This window comes from Rattus norvegicus, chromosome 15 (assembly GCF_021556685.1).
Source record: "Rattus norvegicus strain SHRSP/BbbUtx chromosome 15, alternate assembly SHRSP_T2T, whole genome shotgun sequence".
Classification (NCBI taxonomy): Eukaryota; Metazoa; Chordata; class Mammalia; order Rodentia; family Muridae; genus Rattus; species Rattus norvegicus.
The window spans coordinates 80133507-80147296 of record NC_141548.1 but is presented as its reverse complement, the minus strand read 5'-3'; positions in this window follow the sequence as shown (position 1 = coordinate 80147296).

The window sequence follows — 13790 nt, the reverse complement described above, 5'->3', positions numbered from 1 at the left end:
TGTTTTTCACAGAACCTCTTATCCTAGGCGTGTTAGAGCACCTCGGAGTAGGGCTTCCTTTGGGTGTTGTGGGACTGAGTGCACAGCCAGCACACAATGTCTGCTCAGGGCACTGGTTCAGACTGGAAGGGCCAGATTTAGTATTTATAGATATTGATGATTTTTTTTGAAATTAGATATACCACAATCAGCTTGTTCCCACACCCCTGCAAGGACTATTTTCCAAATCACAAAGAAAATATAAATTTGACTACTTTATTCAAAGAAAACAGAAGGTGATGAAGATAATCAGAGAGATAATGGCTATACCAAAAGACAATTACCTTAAAAAAGAAAATTACCCAGAAAAAATAAACAGTGATTATTTTGTTAAGGCATTAACATTTCAGGTTATAGTAAATTTTATGTATATTCATTGTCAAAAATAAGAGGAAAAAGAGAAAGAAATTTTAAAACACTTTACTCTTCACTCATTTGAAGATAACAATTACATATGTCTAATTTTCATTCCATGTGACTAGTCTCAGTTCTCTGTACTAGTAAAATAAAGACATAATTGAAAATAAACAGAATAAAATATGTTTAGTATTTTGACAGAGCCTGATTTTTTCAAGGAAGTTTACCACATTTAAGTACTTATTAAGTGGGAAGTATTATGTACTTGCCATGTGCACCTTTGGTGATCAGAAGGCAATGTGTAGGAATTGATCTCTCCTCCTACCATGTAATCCTGAGAATTGTATTCACTTAAGCAGGATTGCTTGCCACCACCTTAATCTACTGAGCCATCTCACAGCCATTAACTGTCTTAATATCAAAACTGTATGGTGAGCAGTCTAGAGTTCTATTAATTCTACAGAAACCAAACAAGACGAGTCATTTTTTATCCCTTTTTTCACTGTCTAAGTTGAGCCAAATACATCTATGAACCATATCATTGTCAAAAATGGCAACATAACTCTGATAATGGTAAGCATATCTTGGTAGGAAGTGATAGCTTTTAATTTGGATTTTTAGACCTGATCAAAATTATTAAGATTATGCTTGGTACTAAAAGCATAGCTAATTGCTCCATGCTAGTGATCTTACATTTATTAAAGAATCTAAAACCTCAAATTAACTAAAATAGCAACCTCTGACAAGACTCCATAAATATATTTTATACCCACAGACTTGTATAGTTTTTATTGCTCATCAAGGAAATGTCTCTGTGCAACATAGAGCACAAAACAAAGTCACAATCAATCGAAACATAGAGTTGAGAAGCCCAGTCTCCATGGATACAAATACAAAATATTCCTGAATGTAAGGCTCAGGTAACATTGTGGAAGAGAGGGCAAAGAGACTGTAAAAGCCAGAGAATAAGAAAGTTCACTATGAGAGCCTGTCTCCTAGTACTGCCAGTAGCTACACCCATTAAACCTCGCCAACATAGTCATAGACTACCCAAAACATGACCTGAATGAGAATGACACCAATAGTCATGCCAAAGTAGATGAATAAAATATTAGCAACCCTGTACAGAGATCTGCAAGCAATTGAATAAAGCTGGGAGCAGAAGTGGTACACCCTAGGGAAGAACATGCCATTCCAGGGCCAAATGGTCAACCCTAAAAACATATGTATAAGAAGCACTATGTGGATTCAAAGCTTATATTCAGTGTCAGTATATTTAGCATAGATAGATATAGATAGATATAGATACACAAAAATACACACAAATATACATACATACATACATACATACATACATACATACACAAATACATATAAGCATGCAGTAAAAGTTAGTGAAAAATGAGGCCATATATTACAAGGATACCAGCGAGAAATATATGGGAGGTTTGAGAGGGAAGAAAGAAAAGGGAGAAATTTAATTAAATATAATATTAAAAATTAAAATTTCAAAAGGTAAAAATAAAAGAAAAACTACTTTAAAGTTTTAAGTTTTTTTTAAATCTAATGCTTAAGCTCAAATTTCTCTCTGATGAAATTATTGACTGCATCAGATTCTTAATATTTCACATTTGACTATTGAATGTGCATTGAGGGTATATTTTGAGCTATCTTGTCTCATTTTTAATTTCATTATATTTTGTACACAGACACAAGGGATAGTACTTGTGGACTATCCCTTATACAATGTGCACACACACATCTGTTTCTTAAAATACACATATACATATATATATATTTATATATATGTTTTTATATATATGTTTATATGTATATATAACCACTTTTATATAGAGAGTCAGTGTTTAATTTCTTATTAAAATGTTCAAAATTGCATTTGAGTTTCCATTATTCTCAAAAATGGATTGAACTATCTGTCTGACTTAGTTCCTCCTCCAATCAAGTAATCTATCTCTAGTTATCTAGTATGGATGGCAGAAAGACTCACAAGCCTAATTTTCTAGGGAAAGATCTACAGTTGATGGCTGCTAATGAATTTTCTTCAGAGACTGGGAGTCTGGTAGGTTGCTCGTACCTAACTGAATGACCATATACAAGAGCACACACTAAGCCCCAGACTTGATGTATTGTGATATAAATAAATAAATTAGAAAGAGGTCACAAACTTGGGAGAAGGGTTTATGGAGGTGACATCTCTGAGAAGTAGGAGTGAGTCATAGGTAAATATGATTTAAATATCTTGTGATATGGGTGAAATTTTCTAACAATATATAAAACAAAAAGTAGTGAAAATCAAAACCAATAAAAGATTTCTAATTCTATCAAGTTAATATTGTACTCACCTTGTGAGGAATGTTATCTGAAATGTTAATCACTGAGAAATTTACTAAATAAACAGGAGAAGTTTATTAACACAGTCCTTTGGAATTCCCTTAAGAAATTCATAAAATACTCCCAAGCTTCACTTCCAGTATGGGATACTTCATAGAAGTTGTTGTCTAAAGTAGCCACATAAGTTTCCTGAACAGTACAAGCTCCTGACATTCTTCTTGTACAGTCATGTGAAGAGTCATAGAAGAGAACCTAATTTTGAAGATGCAATATGCCTTAGATATAAGATATTAAAAAAGATCAACCCAGATCTGAATTAGATGTTTCCTTCTGGCTATGTAGTTTCTGTAGGGCTCCATATTTCCATTCAGATCATCAAGAAGTAAAGGTTTCAATGGTCATGCCTAGTTGTAAACTCTGTGAAGAGTAATACCAACCTGGTAGACAAAATGTACCCACAAGGGCAATAATGGTATAACTGATAAGGTTGTAACGAACTTCTCACTTATTTAGATGTGAGACCCATTCCATAAGAGGAAAAACATGCCAGGTTTTATAAATTTAGCAAAACAAACAAAGAAGCAGAACTGTGACTAAGGATGTCTTAGGCTCCCAAGTACTGCTTAACTAAATTGGTTAGTATGAAAAAACTAATATATTCATACCCACAGACAAAGGCATCTATCTACTTTAGGATGGGGGAACCTATTTCTGCAATAAACAGAGGCAAATGCACTGATTTGTAGTTGTACAAATAGGGGGAATGAGTGCTGGTTGACGGAGCTGCCTTCAACAATTTAATTAATTAAACCATCCTCATTAATTAGGGGGTTAAAGAGGATACAAGAAGAATATGAGATGCTGAAGATAAGGCGATGGGTTATGAAATGTCAACTTCTAGGACAAGACAGGCAATAGTATCATGTACTCAGTAATTCTACTTACTAGCTCTGACTCTACACATGATTAGTTGACCAACATTCAGCTACTGAATAGGACAGGAGCTCATCCTATTTACTGCTGATATTGGCAACTAGCGGATTTAGGGATCTAGGTAGGCATAGTATGTGTGCCCACTGGTAGCCTCACCAGGTCACAATGTGCATTTCTAAACCTATGCTCGCACAGATAAATCTAATTAAACTGAACATGTAAACAACAAAGTTCATAAATATGGAAAAGAGATTTTTGGGGCGGAGACAGAGATTGGCAGAGGTGAGAGGAAGATAAGAAGTTGGGAGGAGACTAATCAGGATGCATTGCCCATGCATATGACATTGCCAATGAAAATTCATTAGTGTACAGAGAATTTAAAAATCCAAAGAAATTAGTGAAGTTTTCATAAGTTACTCAACAATGAGAGGACAGGATAAGGTCAAACAACCCTGAACTTCTGATCTCCCTTTCTCAGAAAATAAAGTGGTGGATTACTTGCATGTCACTTCTCCCTGTTTTCTGTTACTGGGGATAAATCCCTAGGTGCTCTGAATGCTAGGTAAGCAAGCACTCTACAACCTGAGCCATATTCTCAGACTACAACATTGATATATTGATAATTAGAATTTATGTTTGAAAAGACTAGGAGTCATGCAGTTACAGGATAGAGAAAACTTTTGTTGTAAAAAATCGAAATCAAAGTAACAACAGTATTACAATTATTGTTCAGGTAGCATAAAGAGCAAACTCTTTAAAATTATAATCTGAATCTTCAAAGATATAACAGTAAAAGAATCAACCACAGAAATGCTATTGGTACAAAATTTAAATATTCCAAAGTCAGAAAAACTTATAGAAATGAAAAAGAAAGCAAAGTCAGGTATTAATATTTTAGGGAATAAAATTAATAGCCCTATGGAAAATTAAGACAAAAGAAGTAACGAAATGGAAGAATTGAAGGAAAATGAAAATAAAATTTTCTCTACATCAGAAGGTAACATGTAAGGACAATTTAAAACATATAATAGAAAATTTCAGAGCAGGAAATTACATAGAAATTATGTAAATTTAGAAAAATAGTCATGCTGAGCATTTGGGAGAACAGGAAACAGGGCAAAATTAAATAATTCATACTAAGATATATAGTCTTCAGTTCTCATAAGATCAATGTGCGGAATGTTTCAAAGCAGTCAGGAGGTTAGAAATGAATAAATACAGATATGTGTATAGACACCAATTGTTCATCATTATTATTCATGAATTTCAAGTTTACAAATATGGTCAGTCTCTAAAACTTACCTACAACACTAATGAAATACTTGGCTGCATTTTTGTTTTGTTTTGCTTTTTATAAATATAGGAGAGTTCTGTACAATGTGAGTAGCCTGATCTATGTTCACATCTACACTTAACAAGGTAATAGTGATTGCCTCCTGCAGCCTTCTGTCCTTGGAGAGTTTTACTGCCTTGGTTTGATTCCATAGATAAGAAAAAAGTCAGAAAAAAAAACATTATTCTTTAAAGAATGCTCATACTCTGTAATCATTTTCACTCAGAGCTGGATCAGGATGTTCTCTGGTAGCAGATATAGGGATCCTATTCTCATTGGAGGGCATAAGGAATTGTCCCCAAAACTTCTGTTTTTTTTTTTTGCATTCATTACTTCATTGACATATTAGACACTCCTAGATTAAACTATGGCTTGGCCTTTTGCTTTAGTTTCTATTGAGCAACTAGGACTTCAAAATCTTTTAAAGACAGGGAGGAGAGGGACTTTCTGGGTAACTGTCTTAGTTTGAGTTTTACTGCTATGAACAGACACCATGACCAAGGCAACTCCTTAAACAGTTTAATTACAGCTGGCTTACAGATCATAGGTTCTATCCATTGTCATCAAAGCATGGACATGGCAGCGTCCAGGCAGATGTGGGGCTAGAGGAGCTGAGAGTTCCAACTCTTGTTCCAAAAGTAGGTAGGTGAAGCCTGGCTTCTAGGCAGCTAGAAGAAGGGTGTTAAAAGCCAGAGGCACCGTGACACACTTACTCTAGCAAGGCAACATCTCTGAAGAGTGCCACTCACCAGGCCAAGCATATTCAAACAACCACAGTAACATAACTCAAGATCCTTCTTCATGTTCTCTTCAATGTCTTGTTTTCTGTATTTGAGTGCTTTTTTTTTTTTATTAACTTGAGTATTTCTTATATACATTTCGAGTGTTATTCCCTTTCCCGGTTTCCGGGCAAACATCCCCCTCCCCCTCCCCTTCCTTATGGGTGTTCCTCTCCCCACCCTCCCCCCATTGCCGCCCTCCCCCCAACAGTCTAGTTCACTGGGGGTTCAGTCTTAGCAGGACCCAGGGCATCCCCTTCCACTGGTGCTCTTACTAGGATATTCATTGCTACCTATGAGGTCAGAGTCCAGGGTCAGTCCATGTATAGTCTTTAGGTAGTGGCTTAGTCCCTGGAAGCTCTGGTTGCTTGGCATTGTTGTACATATGGGGTCTCGAGCCCCTTCAAGCTCTTCCAGTTCTTTCTCTGATTCCTTCAACGGGGGTCCTATTCTCAGTTCAGTGGTTTGCTGCTGGGTGCTTTTTGCTAACAACAAATGTCTTCTAATTTTAGTGCTGAATTTGTCTACTGCTGCAGAGTTTAACAACAAGTGTGGAATGCCTTACAGAGAAATATATCCAGGTCAGGTAAATGTCTTTAATAAAAATACACCAACCTGGCTGTGAACTCAATGCTAGTGAAACAAAAATATATAACTATTAGGGTGATTTTGAGTAGAAATGCAACAAAATCAAGTTAAACAGACACCTGTTGATAAAAATGTGAGAAAATTGACTTTTTAAAGGCAACGTGCATTTGTTACTTTTCTATTGTTGTGATAAAAACACCAAGCAAGGCAATTTATTAATTAAACCAATTACTTTGGCTTGCAGTTTTAGAAGGTTAGAGTACATGACACAAAGCAAAGGCATGCTAAGGCCAAAGCAGCAGCAGAGACAACAAGCCTTAAACAGGAAGCAGAGCATAGGGGAGAATGCCTGAAAGCTTTTGAGCCTCAAACTGTACCCATGTGACACATCCTCAACAAAGCCACTCTTCCTAATCCTTCTCAAACCATTCCAGCAATGAAAAACCAAGTTCAACATATGGACCTATGGCATTTCTTCTCATTCGAACCATAACAGAATTTCTTTTCTGCATTAATTGGGAGATATATATATATATATATATATATATATATATATATATATATATATATATATATATATGTGTGTGTGTGTGTGTGTGTGTGTGTGCATGTATACATATATGTGTGTCTGTGTGTATACATACATATATATATACATATATATATATATGAAGAACAGAACTGTAGGTATTTATTAGAATTATGTGGCTGCATACTGAACAAGAGGTTTAAACTTCCCCCACTTGGCATTCAAGGATTGGGTTGTAAACACATCTGATATCTTACATCTGCAAGCATTCTAAAATCACACAGCAATGAAGAATGGTCAGGCTTGAGTCAGTTACCTATATGGGAATCAAGCTTAACTTCTTTGGATGAAACCTTTTATAGCCAACTTTGGTCATCTCACACTCTTTGAAATGTATTACTATCCTTTGTAGACCTTTGAAAGTAGTCACTTGTTAACAGCCTTCTAGCCATACCCTGGCAAGCACAAATACTTTATTTCATATATTGCATTTCGTCAGATGAAGTTTACTGTGCAGGATACAACTTTTATGTTTTTCTGTAAACTAGGGACATGAAACATGCACAACTAAAACAACAACAACAGCAACAACAACAAAAACTGTATGCTTGCCCTGATTCACTTTATATCAGTTCAAAGTAACTTTCTTCCTAATCCTTTTTCTTAAAATTCTTTTGTAAATGGTTGGAGAGATAGATTTACAGAAATCAGAAGATATTTGACCCCCTCGAGCTGCCTTCAGGCAAATACGAGCGTTGGAGCCAAGGGACACTTTAAAAAGGCCTTTCTTCTTGAATATGTGCTTCTGTGGGAAGTGTTCCTACTTAAAGTCTGTGTTTTTCACTCACTTTTACGAGGTTGTCCATCTCCTTTGAATTTTTCTTGTATTTCCCATGATTGTGTTCTGTGATCTCTATGGATGTTTATTAGAAAGTCCCTTCTGTAGGCTTTCTTCTTAAATTTCTATTTTGGCCTCAAGACTGTACAAAGCAGAGACTCAAGCGGCTGTGGTAGCATGTCTATAACCTCAGCACTCTGAAGCTGTGCCAAGGAGAAGCATGAGCTCCAAACACACGAGCTGTAGAGTTAATACTTCAGTTACTGTGTCTACTGTGTTGATGTGCCCCCCGGTTAGGATAATCGAGGACAATAGGGCAAATTTTATAACTTTAACGGTTACACTCCAAAGTGTCTGAGTGACTAAAGTATATAATGTATCTTCTTGTAGAAGAAACAAAATGTCCTGCAAGTTTCTTTTGTTGTTGTTGTTGTTGTTGTTCATTTTTGTTTGTTTTGTTTTTGCAACAATGTGGTGAAAAGGAAAAACCAACAGGAATAGGATAGAAAAAATATATCCCACTTTCATATATTGGAACCAGACCATGGTAGCATGGTGGGCCCGAGCCGGAACCAATACTTTGCATTTATTTAAAGATACTGTTCAAAGAATAATAACGATAAATTCTATTTAGCCGAAAGAGCTATGAAAGCAATATAATTTATAATTTCATGTTTATTTTTATTAAATTATTAAATAGCTGTAAAGACACTTCCGGGTTTTTTGGACTGAATAAGCCAACATAGACTATACCAGTTAAGTTAGTAAACTAGTGCTCTACCTACCACAGACTAATAATAGCAACAGCAATAGACGCCAAGCAATGGAGGTGTAGACTACAATGCAAACTCAAGTGTAAGCGTTTGTATTTCGCCCTGCGGTATGGATGCTGAGCTCCAAAGCACTAGACTGTGTTTACCCAGTTCCGTTTAGGGTGCTGTGCTCTAATTAAGCGCTAATACACTCACTGCTCGGGGTTTAGGAAAATGCAACCTAGGAGGTGAGAGGCCAAAGCTGTGGTTCCCAAGCTCCTGGACATCCAGTCACTGCTGGAAACACATAAAGTCAAAAAAGGGGGCAGGGGTCTGGGATCTACAAATCTGCAGTGAAATGCCCGGGACTGGGGGCTCCAAAACTCCTGGACATCCCAGGGCTACTGGGCCATAGGGAGTTGGGAATAGAGTTGGGGGCCCCAGGCCTGAGGAGGACATAAAATCCAGGGCCAGGGGAACAGAGAACTCTGGCTTAGCTCATTTGCTATTGTCTTTACTTAGTGGCGATTGTCTGGGAGCACAGAGTAGCCTTTTTCTTCAGGAGAGTTAGCTGTGGCTCTATAGGTGAAGGCCATCTCCATGCTCCCCAGGGCAATTTTTGATTGGTGAGACATCCTTGCTTCCAAACTGTTTATTGATTGTTCATCATGCAAAATGGGTGCAAACCACCTCCTCAGGATAGATCAGAGGTTAAATACTTTTTGCAGGGAGGAGTGTCTAGGAAGGAAAGTTTACTGGCTAAACCTTCAGGCTTCTAGATACCTCTCGTTTCGTATATGGGAAGCATGGCACATGTTTCAGGCCAGGAATCTGGTAGGGAGCAGGGAGCCACCTAATGTCTCAGATATGTGCTGGGTGCCTGAGACTCTGAACTCACTCAACCTCTCCAAGTTTTCTGGAACGGTTCATTGTCCCGCACAAGTGGACTTTGAGAACTACTATCACCATTTTGCAGTCAAAGGTCTTTGAAAAAGGACATGAAATGAATTATCGTGGATAGAAAGCAGGAAGTCGATGTTAAATAAGTCTGTACTGTCTTGAAATATGACTAGGGACATGTTGAAGGAACGCCCTCTCCATTGATGATGCAGAAACTCATGTTGGGTCAATGCTGAGAATACATGATTGGTGAGTACTCAGTCTGAGGTGGGGTTTTCCAAGAAATGTAATGGACAAAGTAGCGGCTAGATTGTAAGTGTTGGAAGAAAGGAGTGGTATAAATTTTAATCTTTTGGGCATGGCATCATCACTGGAACCAGGAGCACAAAGAGATTTTTTTGCTATCTGCACAAGACTGGGTCCTTCCATATTACATCAAGAATGAGGGAGGTGCCCATGGGGGCACTGATTAACGTTTGCAAACTATGGTTTACCAAGGAGGGCTTTCCTTCTTTAGCGCAGAAACTTGTAGATGGTCCTGCTTTAGTGAATAATCCTGTATCAATGCTAATGGAAACAATCCTCATTAAGCACAATGACACTCTCTCTCTCTCTTTCTCTCTCTCTCTCTCTCTCTCTCTCTCTCTCTCACTCACACACACACACACACACACACACACACACACACACAAGAATAAAGGGAGACTAGTTGAAAGAAAGAAGTCAGCATTGCGGATATTACAGGCAATGGGGATTAAAGTCCCATAATACATTTTATACATTTATGAAATTGTAAAAAAAAAAGGAATTACACTTTTCTTCATGACTTTATAGCAACACACATTTTAAAAAAATATACCCTGTTGAAGGAATCAGAGAAAGAACTGGAAGAGCTTGAAGGGGCTCGAGACCCCATATGTACAACAATGCCAAGCAACCAGAGCTTCCAGGGACTAAGCCACTACCTAAAGACTAAACATGGACTGACCCTGGACTCTGACCTCATAGGTAGCAATGAATATCCTAGTAAGAGCACCAGTGGAAGGGGAAGCCCTAGGTCCTGCTAAGACTGAACCCCCAGTGAACTAGATTGTTGGGGGGAGGGCGGCAAGGGGAGGAGGATGGGGAGGGGAACCCACATAAAGAAGGGGAGGGGGGAGGGGGATGTTTGCCCGGAAACCGGGAAAGGGAATAACACTCGAAATGTATATAAGAAATACTCAAGTTAATAAAAAAATATATACCCCAATATATTGCCATGATGAATAACGTATGCTTTTCTAAATTGATGCCTCTGGAAGATTCTCTGTCATCATTCCCACACTGCACTCATGGGCTTTTCTTATCAAAGCCTTGCTAATCATATTCCTTCTACCTTTATAGTTGATCTTTTACATTTTTCTTGTATTTTAAGTGTGGATAATTCTCTGGCCTTGCAAGAAATTCCACCCGTGATGCTCAGTGATGACTTCCTCAAATGAAGAGGTGATGCTACGCTTTGGAAATGCAAAATGTTCTGTGGCGCATCCAGGAGTCTAAACGGATCATCATTCTGCACATAATCCATGGTTTTCAATTATCCGTGCCACTGGTTTGCCACGTTAGCATGACTAATAAAAAGTTATTATTATTGTTGTTTCTTATTTTTCCTCTATTGAATTACAACTATGAACAATCCACAAAGAAAATGAACGATCCACACCATCTCTAATTACTACTGTCATTGATTTATTCGAAGCTGGCAATACACAATCGCTACACTTTGCTTAATGATTTAGCCGTGCAATTAAATATGCACAGGGCTTGAAATAAACTTCTTATACCCTTGCTTTTCTTTTTATTCTAGTGAAAGGATTTTCTTTGGATAATTGCCTAAAGTGTGTCATTATTACAAGTGGCAGATCTTTTCATTGGCTACCAAGTAGTCCATCCTTTCATCCTGTGCTTAAGGTGACTATATTTAAGTGAGCAGCAGGCAGAGAGATCCCTTAATCCTACAGAAGACTCTTTTTTTTTTCTTTTTTTTTTTATTAACTTGAGTGTTTCTTATTTACATTTCGAGTGTTATTCCCTTTCCCGGTTTCCAGGCAAACATCCCCCTAATCCCTCCCCCTCCCCTTCTTTATGGGTGTACCCCTCCCCACCCTCCCCCCATTACTGCCCTCCCCCCAACAATCACGTTCACTGGGAGTTCAGTCTTAGCAGGACCAAGGGCTTCCCCTTCCACTGGTGATCTTACTAGAATATTCATTGCTACCTATGAGGTCAGAGTCCAGGGTCAGTCCATGTATAGTCTTTAGGTAGTGGCTTAGTCCCTGGAAGCTCTGGTTGCTTGGCATTGTTGTTCATGAGGGGTATCGAGCTCCTTCAAGCTCTTCGAGTTCTTTCTCTGATTCCTTCAACAGGGGTCCCGTTCTCAGTTCAGTGGTTTGCTGCTGGCATTCGCCCCCTATTTGCTATATTCTGGCTGTGTCTCTCAGGAGCGATATACATCCGGCTCCTGTCGGCCTGCACTTCTTTGCTGCATTCATCTTGTCTAATTGGATGGCTGTATATGTATGGGCCACATGTGGGGCAGGCTCTGAATGGTGTTCCTTCTGTGTCTGTTTTAATCTTTGCCTCTCTATTCCCTGCCAAGGGTATTCTTGTTCCCCTTTTAAAGAAGGAGTGAAGCATTCACATTTTGATCATCTGTCTTGAGTTTCATTTGTTCTAGGCATCTAGGGTAATTCAAGCATTTGGGCTAATAGCCACTTATCAGTGAGTGCATACCATGTATGTCTTTCTGTGATTGGGTTACCTCACTCAGGATGATATTTTCCAGTTCCAACCATTTGCCTATGAATTTCATAAAGTCGTTGTTTTTGATAGCTGAGTAATATTCCATTGTGTAGATGTACCACATTTTCTGTATCCATTCCTCTGTTGAAGGGCATCTGGGTTCTTTCCAGCTTCTGGCTATTATAAATAAGGCTGCAATGAACATAGTGGAGCACGTGTCTTTTTTATATGTTGGGGCATCTTTTGGGTATATGCCCAAGAGAGGTATAGCTGGATCCTCAGGCAGTTCAATGTCCAATTTTCTGAGGATCCTCCAGACTGATTTCCAGAATGGTTTTACCAGTCTGCAATCCCACCAACAATGGAGGAGTGTTCCTCTTTCTCCACATCCTCGCCAGCATCTGTTGTCCCCTGAGTTTTTGATCTTAGCCATTCTCACTGGTGTGAGGTGAAATCTCAGGGTTGTTTTGATTTGCATTTCCCTTATGACTAAAGATGTTCAACATTTCTTTAAGTGTTTCTCCGCCATTCGGCATTCCTCAGCTGTGAATTCTTTGTTTAGCTCTGAACCCCATTTTTTAATACGGTTATTTGTTTCCCTGCGGTCTAACTTCTTGAGTTCTTTGTGTATTTTGGATATAAGGCCTCTATCTGTTGTAGGATTGGTAAAGATCTTTTCCCAATCCCTACAGAAGACTCTTGCCTAGCTCCATTGTTACATTCAGTGGATAGTCACAGGTTAAGTCTACTGCAGACATTTCTAACCCTATGTACCTTAGTAAAAGTCTAATCAGCACAGGACATTTTGATCCATTTTGTATTATTTCTACACTTGATTAAAATTCATAAAAAATGCATTTACTCATAATTTTTGTTACTTTGGGAGTTACTGAGACAGTAAAGATAAAGCAAGATGAAGGTAAAGGATCATTGAGTGAAAAAATAAGAACCCTAGGATGCTAGAACTAGAGCAAAATCTGAATTCTCCATTGCGTCACTGAACTGCTGGACCTAAACTGTCCCAAGCTGCCCTGCTTGCTGTGTGCACAGCAATTATCTCTTGGTGTCAGACACTCAGTATTTTAAGGATTTTCTGTAAACTTTGTATTTTCAATGATAGCTTTATAAAATTCCACTCCATCATTAATTTCCCAAATTCCTATTTTAAAATGGTCTTCAGAACTCCATTCATGGGACAACTGTTTTTTTGTTTGTTTTTTGTTTGTTTGGTTTTTTTTGTTTGTTTGTTTTTTGTTTTTAATTCGACATTGGGATGTAAGACGGCACCTATTGGTTTAGAGTCTCTCCCAGTTTGGAACCCATCTTCACTGTAGGAAATGCAGGATTAAAAAGATTGATTCCAAGTTTTGAAATGGAATTAAATGTTGTTTGCAGATTCTGTGCCATCATGCTGTAATTGCACCGCCCAGGGTTTGGAGTTTTCTCCCTGGTTTCAGTGGTGCAGCATAGGAGTTAAGCTCGAGACAGTTTCAAGCCTCTATGCTGTCAGTGATAGGTTTTGTAAGTTCTGTATGCTAAATTTTGGAGGTTTTTGTTTCCTTCGCTGTCAAATGGAGAAGATGCCAACAGAGAAAATTGTGAAAATAAA